Raw genomic sequence first — 23120 nt, forward strand, 5'->3', positions numbered from 1 at the left:
TGACAGGAAAAGGGATTCTTGAGAGATAGACAAGGAAGCTGCAATTTATCCTTTTTAGTTGCTGCCCCACCCCCATCCCCCTGCATTGTGATGAAGGGAATCTGACTGAGGGTCTATAAATCCTGACACATCCCAGCACCATCGCTGGCAGCAGAATGAGTGCGTTCATCCCCAGCACCACACTGGGAACACTACTTAATTATTAAACTCTGCCTCTAAACCCACTGGAAAGAGAGGAATGAGGGATGGTATCTTTCTCCAACAAATGGCTGGACACTCCTTCACAAACAGCTGGAAATACAAGTTCATGTGATGTAGTGATACTGTAAACATCCTACTCTCACTGATGAACTGGTTGACCATTTAAACGGAAGGATGATGATTACAAATACAGAACATTCAACTTTGGAGGATCACAATAGATGGTCTTACACATTGCCTCTTTTCATAAAATACTCTTGCTTTTTCTCTCTTGTCTCTTTCTCACATCCTCCTCTATTTGCTTCTCTCCTATAGATCAAAATCAAAATCATATAGAGCAAATGGAGCGAGACACAAACCAGACAATCACCTAGTTAAAAAACGACTAGGGCAGAGAAGCCTCTGACATAGAATATAAAACCTCGTCTTTGTTTTTGCCTTTGAACTACCCATGCCATCTCTGCTGGTGGTAATAAGCAGCTGAGCATTTATCAGCCTCCTGGGATTAAATATTTGTCTCTCAATAGGCTTTTTATTTCAAGAGTTACTTACTACCAGAACATTCCAAAACACCTTCCATTTAGGCTCCCTTCAAAAACCTTCAAGGCTAGTATTTTCCATGGAAGTCTCTCTAATGGCAGAAACATATAGGGCTTTACATCCTTCCCATTTTCAAAACAGTAATTTTACATCTATGAATGTTTTTAGACTATGCATAGAATCCATACCACATAATCTCTGTCCGACTCTTCAAGGTGCAGTTTTAACACTTAAAACTGCATTTTGCTGCAGTAACGACATGTATCTGTATCACATTTAAGAGCAGCTACTATTTCTTTATACTGTTGTGTGAATACTCATTTTACAGAGGGCTTTGAAGACTGGTATAAAACTCTCTGAACTTTCCTAGGATAGACTCAACTGGGGTCATCCTTTTCCTGGGAATATCCCTCATCTCTGTTACTCGAGGAATAGTCACTCACTCAGGTAATCTGCTTGGGTCCATGGTGGGGGCCTTCCCCACAAAACCATCATCTGGATCCCGCTGCTAGGCATGAGGACTCCATGCCACAACAACCTGAGACCTGACAGAGGACAACCCAGCAATCAACTCTGTTTTTAGGGACAAGAGTTTTGGAGAAAATGCAGCTGAGTGAGGGTGTAGGAACTGATGAGAGAGAAGCTAGTTTGGGATGGGTGCAGAAAAATGGCTTCCCGAAGAGAGAGGATGGAGTCAGGGCCTGAGAGAGGGGAGGGCAGGTTGTAGCTTTGACAGGGAACAGCAGGCTAAGGCTATGGGGAGATTGTGCAGACTTCAATCCTTCCCTTTCCTTCCATAAGGCAACTCTAGAGAGTGCCGGCCAACTCACAGAGACTTGGTGTTTCCTCACTTCACATGAAACCAAAGAGATGCCAGCCAAGGCCATTAATGAAGGCCTGGGAGAGGCCAAGGCAAACAGCCGGCGCCTCTGAACTCTGTGCAGGGGGGAACACAGCACAGAACAGTAAATGGGGCGGCGGGGGGTGCTGGAGCTGTTCTCTCCCTAATATTTGTCTTTTTGATTTTAAAATTCCATCCAACTCTTCAAGGTGTAGTTTCAACAAACACTCAAAACTGCATTTTGCTGCAGCAGTGACATTTATCTGGAACAAGACTAAGAGCGGCTACTATTCCTTTATACTGTTGTGTAAATATGGCCCCTTCTTTGAAGTGTGTCATAAGTGGCCATTTAATCATCTATAACCCCTGGAATAGTTGGTGGCATATCCAGTTAGCAAAACAAGTCTTAAAGTACTAGCATACTGTTTAAAGTAGATTGGTTTGTTTTAAAAACTGGCTTAGATAACAAGAGTCATAGACAAGAATGTTCAGAGGAATGACATTTGAAACAGTAAAGAAGGGGTCATAGTCCCAAAGCCCCCGGACATAACAATGGACAGATAGGTAAGGTGTGTTCAAACCATCTGATAGGGCAGTGAAAATGAATTAGACTTGGTGAGTTAAAAACAAAACTACCAACTACACAGCAAGTTCAGGAGCACATGTTTTGCTGTGTGGCCCTGGGTTCAACCCCAACATTGCATGCCCCCCCGCCAACCCCCTGTTATGGGCCCTAGGGGTTCCCAATCACCACCAGCAATGGCATCCACAGCACAGAAACAGACAACCGCCCCCAAAGAAGCAAAATGAAAAAATATGCAGGTTATCATTAGACTGACATGAAGTTTAGTAAAACCAAGTCATGCATTATTTAGGGAGTCCAAGGAATTCAACAAAACCTGGAACTCAACCCGAAATTCTGGAGAGGTTTTCGAGTAACTATGTTAAAGAAAGGCTCAGTCTCATGAGGTTCTCAAAGGCCCTGTAACTGTGATCTGGTTTTTGTTTTTTGTCTAGGTAGTGGGAAATGAGTGTTTGCTCTCATGTTTTCCGTTTATATCTGACACGTTTCAATCTATTCTGCACCTATTTAATAATCAATAACACAAGTTTTGAAAATCCATTTAGGAAGAATTCAGATCTTCACTTAACCACTGCTCTGGCTGAATTCACAGCTGTATAAAATGCCTTTTTTAAAGTTTACTATTCTTCCTTCCATTTATTCAAAATGCTGGTGAATAGTACCTACAAAAAAAGGAAATCACCTTGAAACAAGAGGCAAATTGTTACTGTGTAAATGAAAAACCACAGGACAGGCTGTGGGCACTGGGTGGGCACTGTACCCTCTGACACTGGATATCGGGGTCCCCCGGCTCAGGCCTACCACCAGAAAGGGCTGTACATTCACAGCCGCTCACGCGGGTGAGCTCTGAAGAAAACCCAAAGCTTCCATTTCCCAAGATACATAAGCAAGAACTTCCAGAAAGGGGGAAATAAAACAATTACATATCCATGCAAATCAAAATTCACAGAACAGTGGCAGGCAGCCAACCCCACTATTTCGGGTCTGCTCGCCCATCTGCCTGGCCTGTTAACTGTCGGAAAATACAAGCAAATCACTTCTTCTGCAACTAATTCTCCATAGGGCTTCGGAAAACCAGACTCCACGATGCAACTTTAATAAGACAGAACAGCTTATTATGATCAATAAAGTCAGGCCTTCCAGCAGTTGCTGAGCCCAAAGCTGGCTCCAGCACTTCCTCCGAGGGCCTGGAGAGCCAGCTATGTCCTTGCCCCCATGGCCAAAGGCAGGAACGGCTCAGCCACCAGGAAACTGCTCTGTCCCAATGCCCCGCTTGCAGACAAGCCCAACCCAAAGGCACTCTCATCCCACTAGACTTTATTACTCCCAATATAGGATAATTAATTTACTGGAGGCTCTTATTCATAAATGGATCAAATAAAGCCTTCCATGGCTTTTGGCAGCTAACCTTGACTAAATTATGGTGACTAGAAGTTTGTCCAAATACTGCCCATCAGTCAGACCCTTCAGCTTGTAAAGTTCAATTAGAGAGTCCTGAGCGCACTGTGTGCCTTCAAGCTTCAAAGGAGGCATTATTTGTGCTTTTTCCATTGCCAAAAGAGAAAAGCTGGCACTGAAGCAATTCCTAGAATGCCAATACAGGCCTCACTGAGAAATTTGAAAGTTTCAACTCAGAGCACCCAGACACCGGTGCACTGGGACAGGAAAAAAAAAAAAAAACTCAGTGAATTGTCAAAACTGGCATCATTTCATGAACTCATGGAAACTGAATTAATAACTGAAAAGTTCTGAACAGGAATATGGAAACAGCTGAACAGGAATATGGAAGCACAACGACCTTCTGGAGGTTTGGGAGCTCAATTTCCCTTGGAGGTGCCCCTGAGGGATTCCTATAAACGTGGCCTCAACAGGCCTGGCTTGGTTGGAACCACCGTCCTGGCCACTGCAGGTGGCACACAGCTCACAGGCTCTTGTCTGGACTGAACAGGAGCCAAAAGCTCAGCCTGAGGGTGAGGCTCCTCGGGGTGGCACCGTGGTGGCCTTTCCAAGAGCAGGGAAAGGCTCTGAGGCATCCTTTCCTGGAAGGCAGGTGACTGAGGCTGCCTTCCCACGGGAGGCTCTGGGGTCAACCCCTGATGTGAAAAGGAATGGCTGCACTTTCCCAGGCTACCTACCAAGCCAGGAAAGTCCCCGGCAGCCCATGTCCAGATCTGTACGCGGAAGAATCCGGGGCTGACCTTCTCTTGACGGCCAGTGTTTCCCACTGCTGAACAGAAGACTGAGGTGAATGTGCAAGAAAAATAATCAAGTGAGCTGCTGTGAGGCCACAGCTCAAAACCTCCCCAAAGCAGGAAACAAATGAGCAGTTTTGCCTGCACCCAGCCAGCCCTCTGAAAGGAGACCTCTCCTCACCCCGGCCTGAGACACCATGTTCCTCCAAGATAACACTCTGAAAGATATGAAAAACCTTTCCTTCAGCTTATGCCTGGCACCTTATTGGCTTGGTTGACAGAACAAAGAAACACACATGCCACACTGTTTCTGAGTGCCAGAGCTAGGCAAGAGGGTGCCATGTTCAAAGTCATGTCTTAACTGAACTGCCCGCTTTTCCCTTCACCATCCATCTATCCACTCACCCCTACTCCCTCCCTCTACTCCTCCCCCCTTCCATCTTTCCATCCATCCCTCCACCCAGACTAACTCATAACTAACTCCTCATGTCTTAGCACTGGGCATTCATGAGTAAACCAAACTCTGTTCACCAGAATGAAATACCAGTGTGGAAGTTACAATTCTTTTTTACTTTCCTTATACTCAAGAAAGAATGCGTGGACAGCAAATACGCCTTCTGTATTCTAAAGGAGGTGAACTACAGAAGCTTCTTTCATAGGTTGAGAAGGAACACTTGAAATACAAGTAACTGCAAGTGTTCTGGTTAATAAGTATAGGGGGGATCTCTCTGGTGGAGGTTGGTGCTACCTCAGACAGCCACGGGGGTGGGGAGCAGAGGCCTTGGTTGTGGGGAAGTGTCTTCAGAGCTTCTATTCTTCCTAAAAGAAAAGTTGTACGAGACCCATCTGATTCAGGGGCTCAGCTTGGAGGAGCTGGTGCAAAAGAGCTGGGCAGCAGTGAAAGCAAAAATTGCGCACCAACACTGAAAGGGGTTTCTGGACAAACAGCTTGGTGATCAACTCAGGGCAGTAAATAATGACGAAGAGAATAGAGCTCAAAACCTCAAATATTCATCTGGCCGGGCCCCATGAGAAAGGAGGAGGGCGACGGTGAGGGGACAGGGTCCTTTCTAAATCTATTAAATGTCTTTTGTTTGGATAGTCAGTGAACAGTCGGGCCAAAAAGGCAGTCTGCTGCTTCACTTATATGCCACTGTTTCAAGTTCCAGGCTACAAATTATAGTCGTTCTGAAACCCAGCATAACTAAAGCCACATTTGGGGAAAATTGGGCCAAGTAAGTCTTGACAGTAACAAACGGAATGGCTTTCCTCTCTATATAGATTCAAAACGGTTGTGATGGTGGCATGCTCCAAATTGAAGGAAATGATCTGTTTCAGACAATGAAATAAATGGTAGTGACCAAGAAAAAACAAGGAACTTGCACTTTCAAAATGTTTTCTCATCTGTATAATGGTGATAGTAGTAGTCGTTACAGTTAGATTAAGTTTATATAATAGAGAGTGAAACCTTCATTCTCCCCCCCCCCCCCAAATCTGGCATTAAGTCTTGGTGAGATTTTCCTTAGGAGACAGATGGAAGCAAAGGAAAAAAACACATGGAGACCCACAGTTGGGGGATCCCCTAAAGAAGTGATCTGCCCGTCTCCTTAGTCATCAAAAGACACGACCAAGCAAGTGGAACTTCAGAAAAACTGTAGACATCCAAGAATACCAGGAACTTGAGGAAAGTCCCCAAAAGGGAAGACAGATGCCAAAACACACTAACAAAACAGGAAATCAGAGGAATTGGGAACTGCACATGAGTAAAAGAACAGAGGGTGTGTGTGTGTGTGTGTGTGTGTGTGTGTGTGTGTGTGTGTGTAGGTGGGGTGATGTCTTATTAGAGAAATGACATACTGCAGTCTTAATTTGGGAAAGGAAGCTTTTAAATGTATTTCTTTTTAAAAAAAGGGTTTTCTAAAATAACAAAAACAACCTATCAATGCATTCTTCCATTTTTATTTTTTTAATGCATATTCTTAGTGGAAAAAAAAAACAAATGTAGAGAATCTTCCCCAAATTAAAAAAGCTATGAGAATCAACAAACCATAAATTTGAAAAATGATAGAAAAGATAGAAAAGGTAGAAGACTGATAGGAGTTGTTCAACTTCTAAATAAAATGAGCTCCAGAGGGGTCAAAAAGACAGTATGGAAAGTAAGGTGTTTGCCTTGCATGTGGCTGACCAGGGTTTGATCCCTGGCACCATATATGGTCTCTTAAGCACTGCTAGGAGTGATCTCTGAATACAGAGCAGGAGTAAACCCTGAGTACCACTTGATGTGGCCCCCAAATCTAAAGAAATAAATTTAATGAGCACCAGAAGAGAGAATTAAAGAAATTTTATGTATAAAATTTCTATGTATAAAATTTCTAACACTATAGGGACAGAGCTTTTAATGAAAGGACCAGCTCAGACCCAGAGATTGAAATTTAAAAAACAAAACAAAACAAGCAAACAAAAAAAAACCCTCAAACAGATGGACAAATTCTGTCAGAACTTGAAGGTCAGTGCCAGAGAGGACCTGGTCCAAAGGGCTGGAGCACTTACTTTGTATGTGGGAACCCTGGATTCAATCCCCAATACAGGTAAACTACTCCTCAAGCACCATCAGAACCATCACTCCACAAAGATCTCTCACATCATAGGAAAGGAAGTAGGAGATTTCCAGACAGAGTGGTACTGGGTTTCTCTAAGCAATACAAAGCAGTGGAATAATACCCTCAGAATCTTCAAGAAGGTGCTTATGACCAATGTTCTCTAGAGCTACTTTATCCATCAAATGTGAGAGAAGAGAAAATGTGTTCAACCAAGATTTTAAACTTTGACTTCCCAAGTTTTACTTCCCTTTCTCAGAAGATATGCTTGACTCCAATTAAGAGACAGAAGCTGAGAGCCTAAGCAGAACCAGGAAATCAACCATTACCTCACCCCTCCAGCCCCCCTCCCCCAAAAACCAAAAACCTAGGCATGGATTTGGGACTGTATACAGCTGGGTTTGTATAGCTCTGTGGAAGGCCTGAGCTTTCAGCATGGCTTGTGGCAGATCAGAAGGCTCTGTAGGGATCTCGCTCACCACAGCTGAAACACATGGCAAGTACATAGCTCAAGCAGCAGAGCACAAGTCTGGCATGTGTGTGTGAGACCCCTGGGTTTAGTTCCCAGCACTGTAAGTTCCCCCAGCATGATGAGGTCAATACTGCTGGTCACAAGTTACTGGGAGCAATTAGAGGGTACCCCGAGCACTACTGGGCACAGCCCTATAATACAAATACATTAGCTATCTGTAAAAAGTTTGAAGGCTACAATGCACAGAATTCATGAAACAGTTCAACAAGCCAAAAGTTCAACTTCTAATTCTGGACTACTAGCTCCTGGTCAATTAGTAATGGGTACACAGAATACTAAACAAACAAAAGACTAAAATAACTGCAGGGAAGAAGCTGGATGACAAGGAAAGAGTGCTGAGTTGGCACTGACCCAAACATGACCGGAGTGGACAGTCTCTGGGCTGCCCCTGCCGCCCTCTGCTCCCCACATTCACCCTCTGCTGGAAGTTCTCCTCATCCAAGTCTGGATCAGACTCACAGGAAACCAGGAAAGAGCAAACAAGCAGAGTAAAGGAGCGTTCTATGAGGAGCAAGTCGTTCTAACAGCTAGTTATTCTGTTCCCAACAGGAGTCCCAGTGAGTCTGACCCCAGAGTCCACCTCAAGCTCCTTGGGGTTGACACTGCCCTGTGAAGTGGCTGGGGTGGCAGAGCCAATGGCCTGTGAAGGATGAAACCCAGTCAGGAACCCCAAGGATGAGCAGAGAAAGCCCCTGCTGCCAGCCTATCTCCACGGTGGCTGGAGCACCAGACACACGTGACCTGCAATCTCTCCTAGAACAACAAACTGAGTCTGGAGCTTGAGCTCACATCCCACCCCCATCCCCAATCCCAGTCTCTAGAATCGAGGTGACAACACACATCTGTGTAAAGCTCACTCTGGCTAGGGCTAGAAAGGCAGTGTTGTGGGTAGGACACTTGCCTTGCATGTGGCTGACCTGGAACCCCATATGGTTCCCTGAACACTACCAGGAGTGATCCCTAAACTAAGAGTCAGGAGTAAACCCTGAGCACAGCAGGTATGGCCCAGAAACAAACAGACAAAAATTACTAGCTCATGACTACATAAGAAGAATAGGATGCGGTGAAATATATTTGTGTTACGGAAGGAGAGAAAGAGGACTAAAGCATCATCTTCCATAAAAAGTAGCATTAACATTCATCTGGGGAATATAAAGTAACAAAATAGGAGACTAACTCCCAAGAATAGCCAAGATAAGTACCAGGAGGTTCACTCCATGGCTTGGAGGCCAGCCGCACATGCTAGGGGGAAAGGCAGCTCAGATAGAGAAGGGAGCACCAAATAAAGGGTGTTGGGAGGATCCTCCCAGGATGAGAGATGCATGCTGAAAGTAGACTATAGACCAAACATGATTGCCACTCAATGCCTCTTTTGCAAACCACAGCACCCAAAAGGAGAGAGAAAACAAAAGGGAATGCCCTGTCACAGGGGTGGGGTGGAATGGGGGGATTGAGGGTGGGAGGGATACTGGGACATTGGAGGTGGAGAATGGGCACTGGTGGAGGGACGGGTACTCAATTATTATATAACTGAAACCCAAGCACAAAAATGTGTACGTCTACAACTGTACCTCATGGTGTTTCACTAATAAATTTTTTTTTGAAAAAAGTAACATTAAAAAAAATCTGAAAGTAAAAAAAATTATATATATATATAAAATCAAGTAAAAGACATTCAAATTCGCTTATAAAACACTGAGAAAACACCAGCAAAGAAATAGTAGGGTGACTGTCTTGAGTGGGCAGGAGGCAATGATGAAGGGAATAGAACTGTTTTATTCTACAGATACCCTGCGGATATCATGTATAACCTGAAAGCTTAAAAAAATTAAACTGAGGCTGGAGCAGTAGCACAGTGGATAGGGCGTTTGCCTTGTATGTGGCTGACCCAAGTTCCATCCCCATCATCCCATATGGTCCCCCAAGCACTGTCAGGAGTAATTCCTGAGTACAGAGCCAGGAGTAACCGCTAGGCCTCGCCGGGTATGACCAAAAAAGAAAAAAAAAATTGAACTACCTTAGTGTCTTAGCTCTTATGTAATCAAAATTATCTATTCACAGTGGCCAACTGGATGTTTCAAGGAGTTTCAGTAAAAGGCGTGGACAAAAAAATAGGCCTATTGACCAGGGGTTCAGAACCCCACTACTAAAACTGTTATAATTCTACCTCATAGGAATCTTCCCTCATAAGGTGTACATTGTGCTAGTTCTAGCTCAAAGGGTATCAGAGGAGAATATTAGTCTCCTTAAACCAGGTTCCTGCACACCTAGTAACAGTTCAGTAAGTGGTCTGAGAAAATAATGCATTCTGGAAACAGATCCCCTCCCCCCAACCCCTTTTCTTAATAGGAAGTGGATTAGAGGGGCATGTTCAGGATATAACTCAGGATTTTCCTTGCACACATATGCATGTCTCTCAGCAAACACCCAACTTTTGGAGGCTAGCTCAGAGGATGGGTTTTGGATAATGCCACTGGGCTGGCTATTTGCTAAGATTTTTATTCATAGTCCGTGAAGTCTGATATGATATTGACAAAAGCACCTTAAGATCCCCACACTCCTTCTCAACCCAAACTTCAGAGACTTTCAGTGGAACATGTTCTCCAAACACCTCCCCAGGAGGAAAGTGAGGCTCACAATCAAGAAACACAGCCCAGTGGCGAGAGAAGAGCCAACTTGACTTCTCGACATTCAAACTGCTTTTGGCAAGGTTGTTTTTCCCTTGCCCCTTAATCCAGTCTCCCAAAGTTCCAAAGGCATCTCTGAACAACACACAATCCCACCTGTGCAAAGTGCATTAAGCTTTGACAATGAACAGAGCACATCATCAAAGGCACAGAATATTCTTCAAGAGCTTGGGTAGGTCCTGCTTTACAAACCTGTCTCAAACAACAGGGGTGGGGAAGAACAGGTGGGGTGTGGAGTTTTCAATGTTAGTGGTGATGTACCTCCCGTTCCCTTTTCTCTTGATAATGGATGCAGTTAGAGCAATTGCTTTGTTTCATTTTTATCTGGCTCTATACTTTGCACATGGTTGAGTCACAGTCTCCACTCAGAAAACGGTCTATGAGCAGTGGCAAGTATAATAATACCAGGACTCTTAAAAGTCTTAAACAACCAATCGTTTTGAGACGAAAGCTGGAACTGAGGCTTTGGCTGCTGGAGCTCCAGGTACTATTCCCCAGCAACACATGGTCCCCAAGGGCCACAGAGAGTCACTCCCCAAAATCGACAGATAAAGACCTGGCAGAGAGATAACCAGTAGACCACTGCTGTCAAAAGGATAAAGAACCTTTAATAAAAATACTAATGGCACTTCTTGATGTAGGTGATTCTGCCTTTCTGAAACTTAATAAACATCACATTTTGCATGCAACAGAAAGCTCCCGTTGCTTAGTTACAACAGGAGTACACAGCTGCACAGCTTCTCATGTGCTCTTCCAGAGGGGTCTCAAGTACTGTCTCGTGGGGACGTTTACTGTTCAAGTAGCCAAAAACTAAGTTTGTGTGCCACAAAACGAAGGCTTCTGCTACCATCGGGCAATTTTAATGCTTTCATTTCAGTTTCTAATCTGTTTTAGCCGGCTTTCCTGACCAGCCTATCCCACCTGCTTCCCCCGCGTCACCCTCTGTTACTGATGAGTATGAAATCAAGGGGCAATGACACCATACTTGGAACTCAAACAAACCAAAGCTGCCAGAAGTTACAAGGGGGAAGCACCACACACATCTGGGTTTCTTGAGCAGTCCCTAACATGCCTCTAAACACCCCCACTCCTCTCTCAAATGACTCCACAGAGTAAACGTGCACTGAGAGACGCCGGCTGCTCTGACTTGGGGCTGAGGGCAGCTGCTCCCTGACTTTTAAGTGCTGGGCCAAGTCTGCCAGACTTGATACAGATCAGTATTAACCCTGTAAAGAGAAACTCAGCACTGATCTGGAACCCGACGTCTATGTGGCTAAGCCCCCCTGAAGGCCCCGCAGAGGGGCAGCCCGCCCCAGAAAACTGCGGTGGCAGAGGCACATGCAGAAAACACTCCCAAGAACCTCCGGGCCCATCCCCCAAACTCCCAGATCTAGTGGCTCTGGCACCCTAGCAACCTTGATCCATTTCACCCAGATCCTAAGTTTCAACATAGCCCACATTCCTGCCCATGAGAAAGAGAGGTGGCAGTGAGACCCCTTGACCTCAAATTCTTTACAGTCACACTCAGCACGCACACACTTGGTGAACTTCTTACCTGGAAACGTGCCACTGCAAGAAACTAACAGCTCAGACTGCTGTGCCTAATGTTACTACAAAGGTATTGTTGAGGGGATGGAGAGGTAGTACAGGAGCTAATGCACTTGCCTTGCATGTGGCTGACCCAGGCTGGATCCCCAGCATACATATGGTCCCCTGAGTACAACCCCTGAGCATGGAGCCAGGAATAAGCCTGCCGGGTTTGACTCCTGAACAAACAAAAAAGATGACACCGAATAAGTAGAAGTGGGGGCTAGGGAGGCAGTACAGGGCTAAGACAGAGAGAGAGTATTTGCTGCCTTAGCATGCAGCCGACCCTGGTTCTATCTGCACCACCCTGTACGGGTCACTGAGCACAGAGCTGGTAGTTCATGAGTGCTACCAGGTGAGGCTCCCAAACACCAGGTCTGACATGAGATGCTGGGACAGGGATTTTGAAGTGGCCCTCTTTTTCTGAGTCACAAGATCAACATGCTACCAATATAACTCCAAGTAGCGCCTGGCGCACAGCTTCTTTGCAAAACCACTTCCTTCCTCCCCCCCCCCCCCCGCCCCCCATTGGGTGACCTGTCCCATGAGCCTCCTAGACCCTCTTGGAAAACTCTCTGGAGATGTGCTTATGCCTCTCACCCCCACCCAACTGCAGTAGAAGAGACAAGCTAGGTCCAGCACTGGGGCATGCTAACAAGAGTGCCGGCCAGTTGCAGTCTGCATCTTCTGACTGGACTGCCCTCAGGCCCCCACAGCCTGGCCTGCTCGCTTAGGAGTTCATCAAAGGCCAAGCCAACCGCCCTCATTCCAAGCCGGGGCTCTTCTGTGCTTTCAGGGACAGCCTCCCAGCACTGGGTTTGCACAAGAAAGAACTTTCTATGGTGAGAAGCGCTCCATGTCAGCACTGTTTGGCTGGTGGTTCCTGTTCTGGGAAGCTGCCGGGCCTTCGCAGGCAGCTGAGGGAAGCAGGAGAAAGCAGCCTTTGTGGGCTCACTTTACGCACTTGGCCTCCCTGAGGGAAATACGACACAGTAAATGTTCTCAGTCAGCCCTTTCAACTTGACTGACTTCAAAAGTCGTTGGTCAGCCTGGATACCGAGGAGACATCTACATGACAACACACAAATATGCAGATGTCCAGGCAAGCCCCTGGGGCCAGCAGGGCCATGCTACCCCCTGAGCCAGCAGACCTGGGGTGCAGGAGGGGAAGGGGGTGGGAGTACATTTTTCGCTTGCTATGAAATACCATCCAACCTGACATCTGGGGGTATTTTTGTAAAAATATTTGCTGAATATTACATTTAAAAAAACATTTCACTCTCAACGTGGAATCAAGCTCCCACATTTCAGTCGAAACCTCTGAGCAAATGTTTGCCTTTTTGCATAGTTTTCAAAAGTAACTGGTTATGTTCATACACACACAAACAAAACTCAGAAGGTGGACGAGGTGAAGGGAATCCTTTTAGGTAGAAATCCAGAAAGGATGCATAGTTGTTTTCCTTAGAGGGTTTCAGTGTCTCCACAAAAATAATGATAACAAGAGCCTCCTGCAAGAAAGAGGAGATACTTATTCAACAATGATATAAGGTTGTGCAGGCACACACGTTTTCTTGGTGAGAGCCATGAAATGTGTTGTGTCTCATATCCCCAGGGAAGAGCTACATTTGGAACACCCTAGTTCCAAAAAGCACGCAAATGTCTCAAACACATGTTCTGTCAAAAGGCTTAGTTATGAAACAAAATTCACAGTTGTGGGGAGTCCCCAATTGCACTATTTGTCCTTTAGCTATAAGCAACCATCACACTCACCAACAAGGTCTTGATTATCTAAGACCACTTTTCATCTCTTCCCTCCTTTGTGTCTCCTGATTGAACTGGTTACATCAGGCTTTACTAGAAATTCTGCTGATTGTGCCATGAGACTGTGTGAAGTAGGTAACCAGAAGAGTGAAATACAAATGCCCACATTTGGAGAAAGGGTTGAAACAATATGTGCTGAATGAATTATAAGTGTGGCCTTTGGCTCAGCAATTCTGTCTCTTGAAAACTGATCCTATCATTGCAAATTCATACAGAAGATTTTATGCACAAAATACTTTAAATGAAAAGTCAATAGCAATATAAATGTTCAACACTAGAGAACTTTGTAGTTTCTGTTTTGGGGTTATACCCTGTGGTGCTCAGGGCTTACTCCTGATTCTATGCTCAGGGATTACTCCTGGCAGGCTCAGGGGACCATATGGGTGTCAGGAATCAAACCCAGGTCAGCCATGTGCAAATCAAGTACCCGCCCACTGTACTATCTCTGGCTGAAAAAAATCTGTATTAAATGAAATTGTGTTGTATTAAATGAAATTGTGTTATCCACTCCATAGAAAAATAAACCAAGAGGAACTGTGTCTTAGAATATGCTTTAATTATATCAGACAAAACTTATACTTGAAAGCGTAGTACTTAAACAAGAAAAATGATACTCAAAACTATTATCCACTGCTTGACCAATGCCCTTTAAAATGCATATTTTAAATATATACATATATATGTCTGAGACACAGTTCAGTGGCACAGCACTTGTCTTGCACATAGACCCAAACAAAAATTAAAGCTAAAATAAAAACCAAAACAAAAGAAAAAAACTTTAAAAATTATGACAGCATATGAACGGTGAGACAGTAAGATTATAAATGATTTTTAATCTTCTGCTTTGTGAGCTTTCTTCCTCCTCCAAATTAGTCATGTTTTCCTTCTATGATAAGAAAATGGAAGATACAAAAAACTGAAGGGAGGGCAGGAAGCATAGAACATATTTTGTTTCCACTTATTTTTTTTATGATGCTTAGTCTGATGATAGAGTTGGAAGCTAAATTATAATAAAATATAATTAGATTTTGTAGTGACATAGAAAAATAGTCAGTAACAAAGCACATTTCTGGGATCTATTTTCCAGATTGCTTTGGCCAAATGTAATTTAAAAGCAGCAGATTCCTAACCAGACAGCACCACTCACACTTAAACAAGAATCAAGATATATCACCTGTGGCACACACTGATTCAAGTATGCATGACACAGGTGCTCGGTGCTCTTAACTTTCAGTGGGACTGCAGAGCTAGTCCAGTAGGCAGGGAATCTGCCTTGCATCCGCTGACCTGGGATCTAGTCCCAGCACCATATATGGTCCTCTGAGGCCTGCTAGAAGTGATCCCTGAGCAAAGCCAGGAGTAAGTCCTGAGGATTGTCAGACGTGAGCCAAAATAAAGAAGCAGCAGCTCATAGCACATAGGGGTTGAAATGGGAATAAATGTGGGAGTTTATCATCAACAACCCAGCTGAAGCGATTCAACCCCTGTCCTAAGTCAGAGAGATGCTAGAACTACCAAGAATTTTCTACCACTTGAGTTTGAAAATTAAAACTCCAGTTCTTACATCTCATAAGTCCCTCTTTTCAAAGAGCACTCTTTGAAACGAATGAGAACCTCTGTGGCAGGCAAGAAAAATCCACAAGATACAGGCTCTAGTGTCAAGAGTAAGCTCTGAGTGCCCACAGCATCCTCCTCTTGCTCACTAGGTATCTTCCCTGTGCACAATCTGTCTCATTTCAGGCTCCTCTAATGCAGCAAAGATGGTGAGGGAATACTTGCTTGGAGTTTTGTTCTAAGGGTTAAGGAAAATTCCAATACTAGGCAAGTATTCCCAGCACATTGTGTGGCACAAAGACAATGCATACCCCGAAACTAGATATGCTAACACACAGGAAAACAACAGAGAATCAAGAGAGAACAAAAGATGTAAAGTCAATTGAACGTAGGAAAAAATGGACCAAGTTATGGTGACTGCCGATGGTCACAAGCCATGAGAGTGAAAATTCTAATAGTGTTTAAATGTTACACTTAAAAACAAACAACAAGAACAACAACAATACACTCTAATGGGGCAAGAGAGATAGGACAGGCTTTGCACAGGCCAACCCAGGTACATCCCTGGTACTCTTTATGGCCCCCTGAGACCCACCAGATGTGATCCTTGAGCACTGAGACAGAAGCCATCTTGAGCACTGCTGGGTGTGATACCAAAACCAAAACCAAAACAACAACAAAAACCACACACACTAAGGGGCCGGAGTGACTGAGGCTCAACAGGCTGAGCATATGGTTTGCATGTGGATGGCCAGACCCAAGTTCTAACACTACACAGTTCCTGGAACATCACTGGGAACAAACACCAAACATGGTCAGGAGTTGCCCCTGAGCACCGCTGACTTCAAAACCAAACAACAACAATGAACTGTGTACCTTGAGCTGTAAACTTTAAATGGATGTATTTTATTATATCATGTGAACTGCAATTCAATAAAGCTGCTATTAAAAAATCATTATTTTTTAAAAGTGAGCAATGTGCCTTAATCAATATGCCCAGACGAGTCAACGGTTGTTACTATAATAAGAAATCTTTAAATTTTCTCTTTTGTTTGCTCTGTAGTGCCAGGGCTGTGCGCATGCATTTTAAGTGCTCTACTGCTCAGCCACCAACCCAAAGATGCAAGCTTTTCTTACCAACTACATTACAAGCAGATGAACAAGCAGACAGGACCATGCCACACATAGCACTCTTATAAGCCAACTTCTTCAATCTCTTCGTTTATCCAGATCCTAAAAGAGTTTTCATTTTAATGTCTTTCCATTCTGTATTCACATATCAGAACACATTTAGCAACATTACCAACCAACGTACGCAATCAAAGTCCTTTACAATATATTTAAAACTTACTGCTTTCTGACTTAGCACCAAATGTCACCACTGAAATACATAAATGACACAAAAGAACAAATGTTTGGTTTAAAAACGTTAAGCTGAATTCTACCTAAAAGCAGCTTATTTTTCACGCTGACAAGCAGTAAAGAGACAGACCGTCAACCATGCCACTTTCCAGCAAAACACAGTCACTCATCAATCCTCCAACTGGGGCTATATTACCTCACCAGGCACACACACAAAATAGGATAGTCCAATAGGACAACAAACCCAGGAAAGTGGCAAGATCAAACCTTCCCCTGATGCCTTCACTGTCTTCCAGTAGGCAAATCTTTAGGTCAGGCCCCCAAAGACCCTCCTTCCTGACATGCTAATGTGAGCTTCATTAGTCTTGAAAGAGATAGCTCAAAGGGCTGAGCACCCATTCTGCTGGGGCCCTTGTTTTGATCTGCAGCAAGGTTTGCTTCCCTGAGTACCACCAGGAGGGAACCCCTTCTCCCCAAGTAGAGCTAGGAGTTGGTCGTGAGCATTGCTTGGTGATGATCCAACCACACCATCAACATCAAAATCTTGATGCACACAGCAGTCATCATAATACATAATCTTCAAGCAACACTGCTTATTTTGCTGCTGTACTCAGATCAGAGGTAACTACAAGGTTAAACGCTGGCAAATGGGAGAGGAGATGTTGTGGGGGAGGGTTCCTTCTGCGTGACAGTAGGAAGAACAGGTGACTCTGGGGAGATGCAACTCCACCATCAACTATAATGAAACGCAAGGAACCAACCACCACCCACACTCCCGCTGGTAACCACTATACTTCACAGTGGCACAATAAGGGGAAGGGGACATTACAGCCATTGTGAGAGGCAACCCCTCAAAACCTCTGCAGCGTTCAGACTGAGGTTCCAGGCTAAAGCCTATGCTCGATTAGCACTGATTAGACAACTGTGCTCACCTGCCAAGTTCAGATGCCAGGGGTCATTTGTCTCCATTTGGCACAGTGCTGATAGGAACCGTGTCCCATTAGATGGCTCAGAGCGCCCCATTATGGCCTTGTTATAATCATCACGGGTATGGCGGGTAATAAAATGTGGACAAGAAAGGGGGCATCGAACTCCTTTTGTGAATTAAAGCTGAATGACAAAAATCACTAGAAACTACATCAACAGGAATAGATCACTCAGTACTGTATCGACCCCATGCTCAGATCCCGCAAGTACAAAGCTGGATTCATATTAAAATTTCTTCTCAAATCAAAACTTAACAAGAAATGTTCTATTTTCAGTCAAAAGACTGGTAGGTAAATACTGCAGAAGAGGAATAACATGCCAAATGTGAGATCTTACCACCAATTATGTAGCTCATTTGCCTTTCCATGAATCAGGTTGAAACCTACTGCATTGCACATTTAAGCACTGTCCTTGTCAGGACTTTAGGGATGCAAAAGCACATACATTTAAGAACCATCTTTGGGACTGGAATGATAGCACAGCGGGTAGGGTGTTTGCCTTGCACGCGACTGACCCGGGTTTGATTCCCAGCATCCCATATGGTCCCCTGAGCACCCCCAGGCGTAATTCCTGAGTGCAGAGCCAAGAGTAACCCCTGTGCATTGCCGGGTATGACCGAAAAAGGAAAAAAAAAAAAAGAACCATCTTTGAAGGTTTAAAAGAGAATCATATGGCTGGAGAGAGTGCAGTGGGTAGGGCACTATGCCTTGCATGCAGCAAACTGAAGTTAGATCCCCAACACTGCATATGGTCTCAAGAGCCCCATCAGGAGCAATCTGTCAGCACAGAACAGATCCAGGAGTAAGCTCTGAGGACCATCGGGTATGGGCCCCAAAATTGAGGGAGGGGGGAGGGAGGGAGAGAAAGAGAGAGAGAGAGAGAGAGAGAGAGAGAGAGAGAGAGAGAGAGAGAGAGAATCACTTGCTTTTTAAATTAAATAAACTTTATGACATTCATTCCTAAGGTCACTTTTCTTTCCTTGGGAAACATTAGGTGAAGGACTTTATCTAAACACACACCTTCTTCCCCTAAACCAATTGTTAAATTTCTCAATAAAAGTCTATGTTTTATTTAGCTCCCAATGACTGAGTACAATCCTATCCCTCTATTAACTTCAACGCACTAGGTTTCTGAGTTTTATCAAAAACAATTCAGCAGAGACCACACAGGGAGGAGGCTACCCTGCTGGCTGGCCCACAAGAGAAGTGAAAGTCAACATGCTGATAAATTAGGGCACACGCTACCAATTTTTGGTAAAGGCTCCTTCCCTTCCCTCTTCCCCACTCAGCACCCAAAACCTCTAAGGAAACCTCTCTGGAGTGTCCATTCAGGATGAAAGCTGGCCCTTTCTGCTCAGGAGCACGGAGACTCAACCACCGTGCTCACACCAGAGAACCTAGGCAGCAGGGGACATCGTTCACGCTACACCTGAGAAGTAAGGCCGCTGGGAGACAGAAAAGGTGGAGCCACTCACACAGAGTTTGGCCTCTGTAGTACTCACCCCCATCTGAACATCAGAACCCCTGGAGAGCCTTGGGCAGAAGAGGGAACTCAAGTCAGGCAGCCAATCCAAGCCAAGTAAGAAGTTGGGAAGTGGTGCCAGGTCCTTACCCTGTTGATCTGCCAGATGTTCTGCCCTGTTGATCTTACCCTGTTGATCTCCAGATGATCTGCCGGTAGAGCTGAGAACCACTATCCTACAAGAAAATGTCTAAAGGGCTGGCAAAAGCCATTTATGATCTCACTTCCTTTTCTTCTGGTTTTGAGAATGTGGAAGGGACAGAGAAAGACAGAGTGCAGAGACTTGGAAAATGGCAGCCATGACGATGGACCCAGTCAAACCACATACATTTTTGGTTAGGGAGGGTGGGGGGAGGGGAGAGGAAGGCTTTATAAGAAATAGGACTTAAAAAAAATCAAAAGGAAAATATATTCTTAAGAGCTGAAAGAGTCAAAAGCCACACATATGCACTCACACACACTGGAGACACATTTTTCCTGTCCTCCTCCCCTCCGAAGAACAAATTTTCAAGCAAATAGCTGTACATAGGCACGTGGGTTCCAAATGTCAGGAACAAGATGCTAAGGCAATTCCGCCCCATCTGCGAATGATTGTGGATACTACATGGCTGCGCCTATGCATCACCTTAAAGAAGAAAGAGCAGAGTGGAAAAATGAAACATCCAAACGCAGTAATAGTTTTTCCTCTCCTATTAAGCATGATCTGAAACCTCACTAATTATTTCCAGAAGAAACTTCTCTTGTAACACTATTCCTGAGCACAATTTAGTTCTTAGGCAACCAGAACTACATGTACTGGCAGTAACACTGGAGGAAAAGTCTGTGACTAAAAGACATCCCCCACCCCCCAGCCACCCCCAGTGATGAATTCCAAGCACAAAAAAACAATGAAGTTTTTGGTGGGAATTTCATAATTCAGCCTTACTGCTTTCCCAGTCCCATCCAAACTAATCACAAGCTAGCCAATATTCCCTGAAGACTATCAGATATAAGCTCTTAAATCGTCTAGTATTTTAAAGCAAACACACACACACACACACACACACACACACACACACATACACACACACACACACACACAAAACACCCTACAGAATTAGTAAAAAAACACTCACAGTTATACAAAACCCTTCAAATGAAAATATCAAGGAAGAGATTTTATTCGCTCAAATTCAAACATTAGTCAAAGGTAACTAACTGATGGTTCTCTAAGAGCCCAATTTGAAGCTCTTTGTTAATGTAACCTCATACCAGAAAACAGCTATTTATTGTGGCTTTCTTTGCCCCTCTTCCCCAAATCCATCTCTTCTGGCTCTGGTCAAATAACCAGTTCCAAATGTGCTCTGTTTCTCTTTGTTTTTCTCAAAAGGGAAAAAATTAATGGTCAAGTGGGTTTAATTTTTTAATTGGCCCAAGAGCTCTAAACACACTGTATTAGGTGGGGTGGGGGAAACGCAAATGGAATGTTCTTGAGACTAGATGCCCATTAAACACACATCACAGGGTCCAGGCCTTTGCTCAGACAGTTCTTAAATTCTATGGAGGTCAGAAGTTTAGTTTATTCAGCAAGAATAACTCTATTAACAGCTCTAACTCCTTCGCGTCACCACAGTAAACATCTACACATTCCAAATGCTGGAAAATGTGCGGCAGTAAAAGGCCAGGGCTGCTGCGGGCGCCAGCAGCGAGGCTGACCGGCCTGCCCCCCAATAAGCGGCCAGAGACATTTCCAGGAATGGGCAGATCGCGACACATGAAAGCAGGGAGACTGACTTTTCAGAGGTTAGGGTGAAAATGGTGACAATTCGTATGTCACAAGCAAATGATACCAATGACAGGAACACAAAGCTCTGTGAGCGTAGGCGCAGAGTATTAGTGAGCCCATCCGCTCCCTCACTGCTCCGCTTCCCACACACAGATTTCTCTTCTAAACAAGCACGTCTTTTACTAGAAGCGAAGGTTAAAAGTCACAAGCAAGCAGCCTTCTAAGTAAAGTGAAAAATAACCCAGACCCTACAGCTGTTGCAGCGATGCTGGGGCTAATTTGACATCACCCACCCAGGGAGCCCTCTCTACGGGAGCTCTGTGCTGCCCTGGTCAAGACCAAGGACATCGGGAGAGGTGATAAAGGCCTGGGCGCTAAGTCATTCCTAGGAAATTAAAGATGCAGCTTCAGCTGAGTGACTACGTAAAATTATCCAGGAACACTTTGTGAATGCGTTGTGCTTTTCAAACCTTGTTGTACTCCCAAAGCTGGTACCTAAGCTAGTCTGGCTGTGACTTGATTGATAATCGATACTTTCCATGCAAGGTGCCAGTGTGAAATTCTCATTCTCCGCTTCCTCTCTAGGGAAGGGAGGGGAGGGTGAGCTGTGTAAGAAGCCTGCTGTACAGTTACTCCCTAGGAAAAGCCTGTTCTCCCCAGGGGCAACACTTGCCCCCAAGGGTGTCCCATCAAGCCAGATGAGACCCAGCTCTGCCCACCTGTCTCCCTCCCTAGGTGGAATAAAGTTATGATTTTGAACAGCTTCCTAGTTTGAAGGCCAAATAGGGAAGGGGTCCCTAAAACCCCCAAATTTCTGAAGCCAAAAGTAAATTTTGTTACTGTTGGGAGGAATCACTGCAGGCAATACTCTGGATCAAACCCAGGCCTCACACAGGGCAGATGGGGGTTCTCTAAGTCTTAAGCCTCAGGTTTGACACCAAAAATAACCTCCAACCAAGGCTTCCATTTCCACAAACAAGCACTCTCCACATCCAGTGTTTTCATTCCCTATTTCCAGTTCCCTCTTACACAATTATTCCGTTTGGCTGTGCAGGGGCACCACACCAGACCTAGGATGGGACCCTGGTGTCCTGCATGAAAAGCACATGCTCCAGGCCATGGGGCCAACTCCCCAGCCCCAATATCAGAATTGTTTTTCCTTACTGACACAATCTGCAAAATTTCCCCCTTGCATTGTGTGTGTGTGTGTGTGTGTGTGTGTGTGTGTGTGTGTGTGTGTCTGTATACATATGCTGTAAGTATATTGATGCAACATGGAGAATTCAGGGAGTTTTCTAAGAAGTTCTATTTTTCTACCTTGGGCTGTGTTCTGCCTTCCAACAGTTATGCTCACACCTGCCACCCAATGTCCACTCTTTGTGTTTCTTGCCTACCATTCCCCAGCTTCACTACCCTCAACTCTTCTTTCAATCACTTCTTTCCCAGCATTCCACTCTCCCATCTACTCAGCATGCCTTGCCATGTATTTCAGTTTCTCCTCTAAGGGTTTCAGTCCTCTGTTCTTCACCTCCACAGGGAACCTAAACCATGATTTTGCATCTCAGACTCTTAGTACCTCTCATCTTTACCTTTCATCCTCTCCCAAAAGACCATGCTAATGACAAGGGAATCCTTATTGGCAAAGTAATCTTTGACATTGACACAGGAATCTTTATTCCTACCAATAATCTAGCTCTGATCACAAGAATGTTGTGTGTCCAGAGATAGCTCAGGCGTCAGGAGTGCATGTGCGGCTGCTGCAATGACTCCAGTTCAGTGCCCTGTATCACAGGGGCCACCTGAGAGATGCCTGGGTAGCCCTGGTGGTGACCAGCACCACTGCAGCCTCAGGTGTCAGCAAAGAACCATCAAGTCTGTTGATGGAGTTTGTCCAGGAGGGCTCTCCAGGCCCCTCTATAATCTTCACTTTCCTTTGTTTCCCCAAGGAATTCCTTCTCTACTCTTGGTGTGTAAATACGCAGTCTCCATAAAGGGCACTGGTACCCAACCATCCCATGCCAGGAGAAGTGAGCAACCAGAGTGGACCCTCTGTTACCTTGGCTCTGCTTTTCACTTCCAATCTCAATGAGAGACAATAAAGCCTGATTAATTTCTCTGGGGCCTTGCCAGATTGATTTTACAATATGCCCTTGCCAGATCACCAATTGTACTGGAAGAGGCAGGGAGATGGCTCTGTCTCCAGCCCCAAAGAGAACTTGAGCAGCTCAACTGAGCTCAAAGGTGTAAGCCGGGCTTCTTTAGCTCCTTTGCATCAAGCAGTCACAGTCAGGACACAGCAAAGAACCTGGCTCAACACAAGAGATCTCAGCAACACAAACCACCATGTCAA

At 44.8% G+C, this 23120-nt stretch overlaps 1 protein-coding gene across 4 annotated transcripts in view; it reads right to left on the reverse strand.

The window, feature by feature from the left end:
• The window catches only part of ZNF608 (zinc finger protein 608), a 101959-nt gene that overhangs the window by 33702 nt on the left and 45137 nt on the right, over nt 1–23120 (reverse strand). The window lies entirely within an intron of this gene.

Source organism: Sorex fumeus, unplaced genomic scaffold (genome assembly GCF_029834395.1).
Source record: "Sorex fumeus unplaced genomic scaffold, SorFum_2.1 ptg000051l, whole genome shotgun sequence".
NCBI classification, from domain to species: domain Eukaryota; kingdom Metazoa; phylum Chordata; class Mammalia; order Eulipotyphla; family Soricidae; genus Sorex; species Sorex fumeus.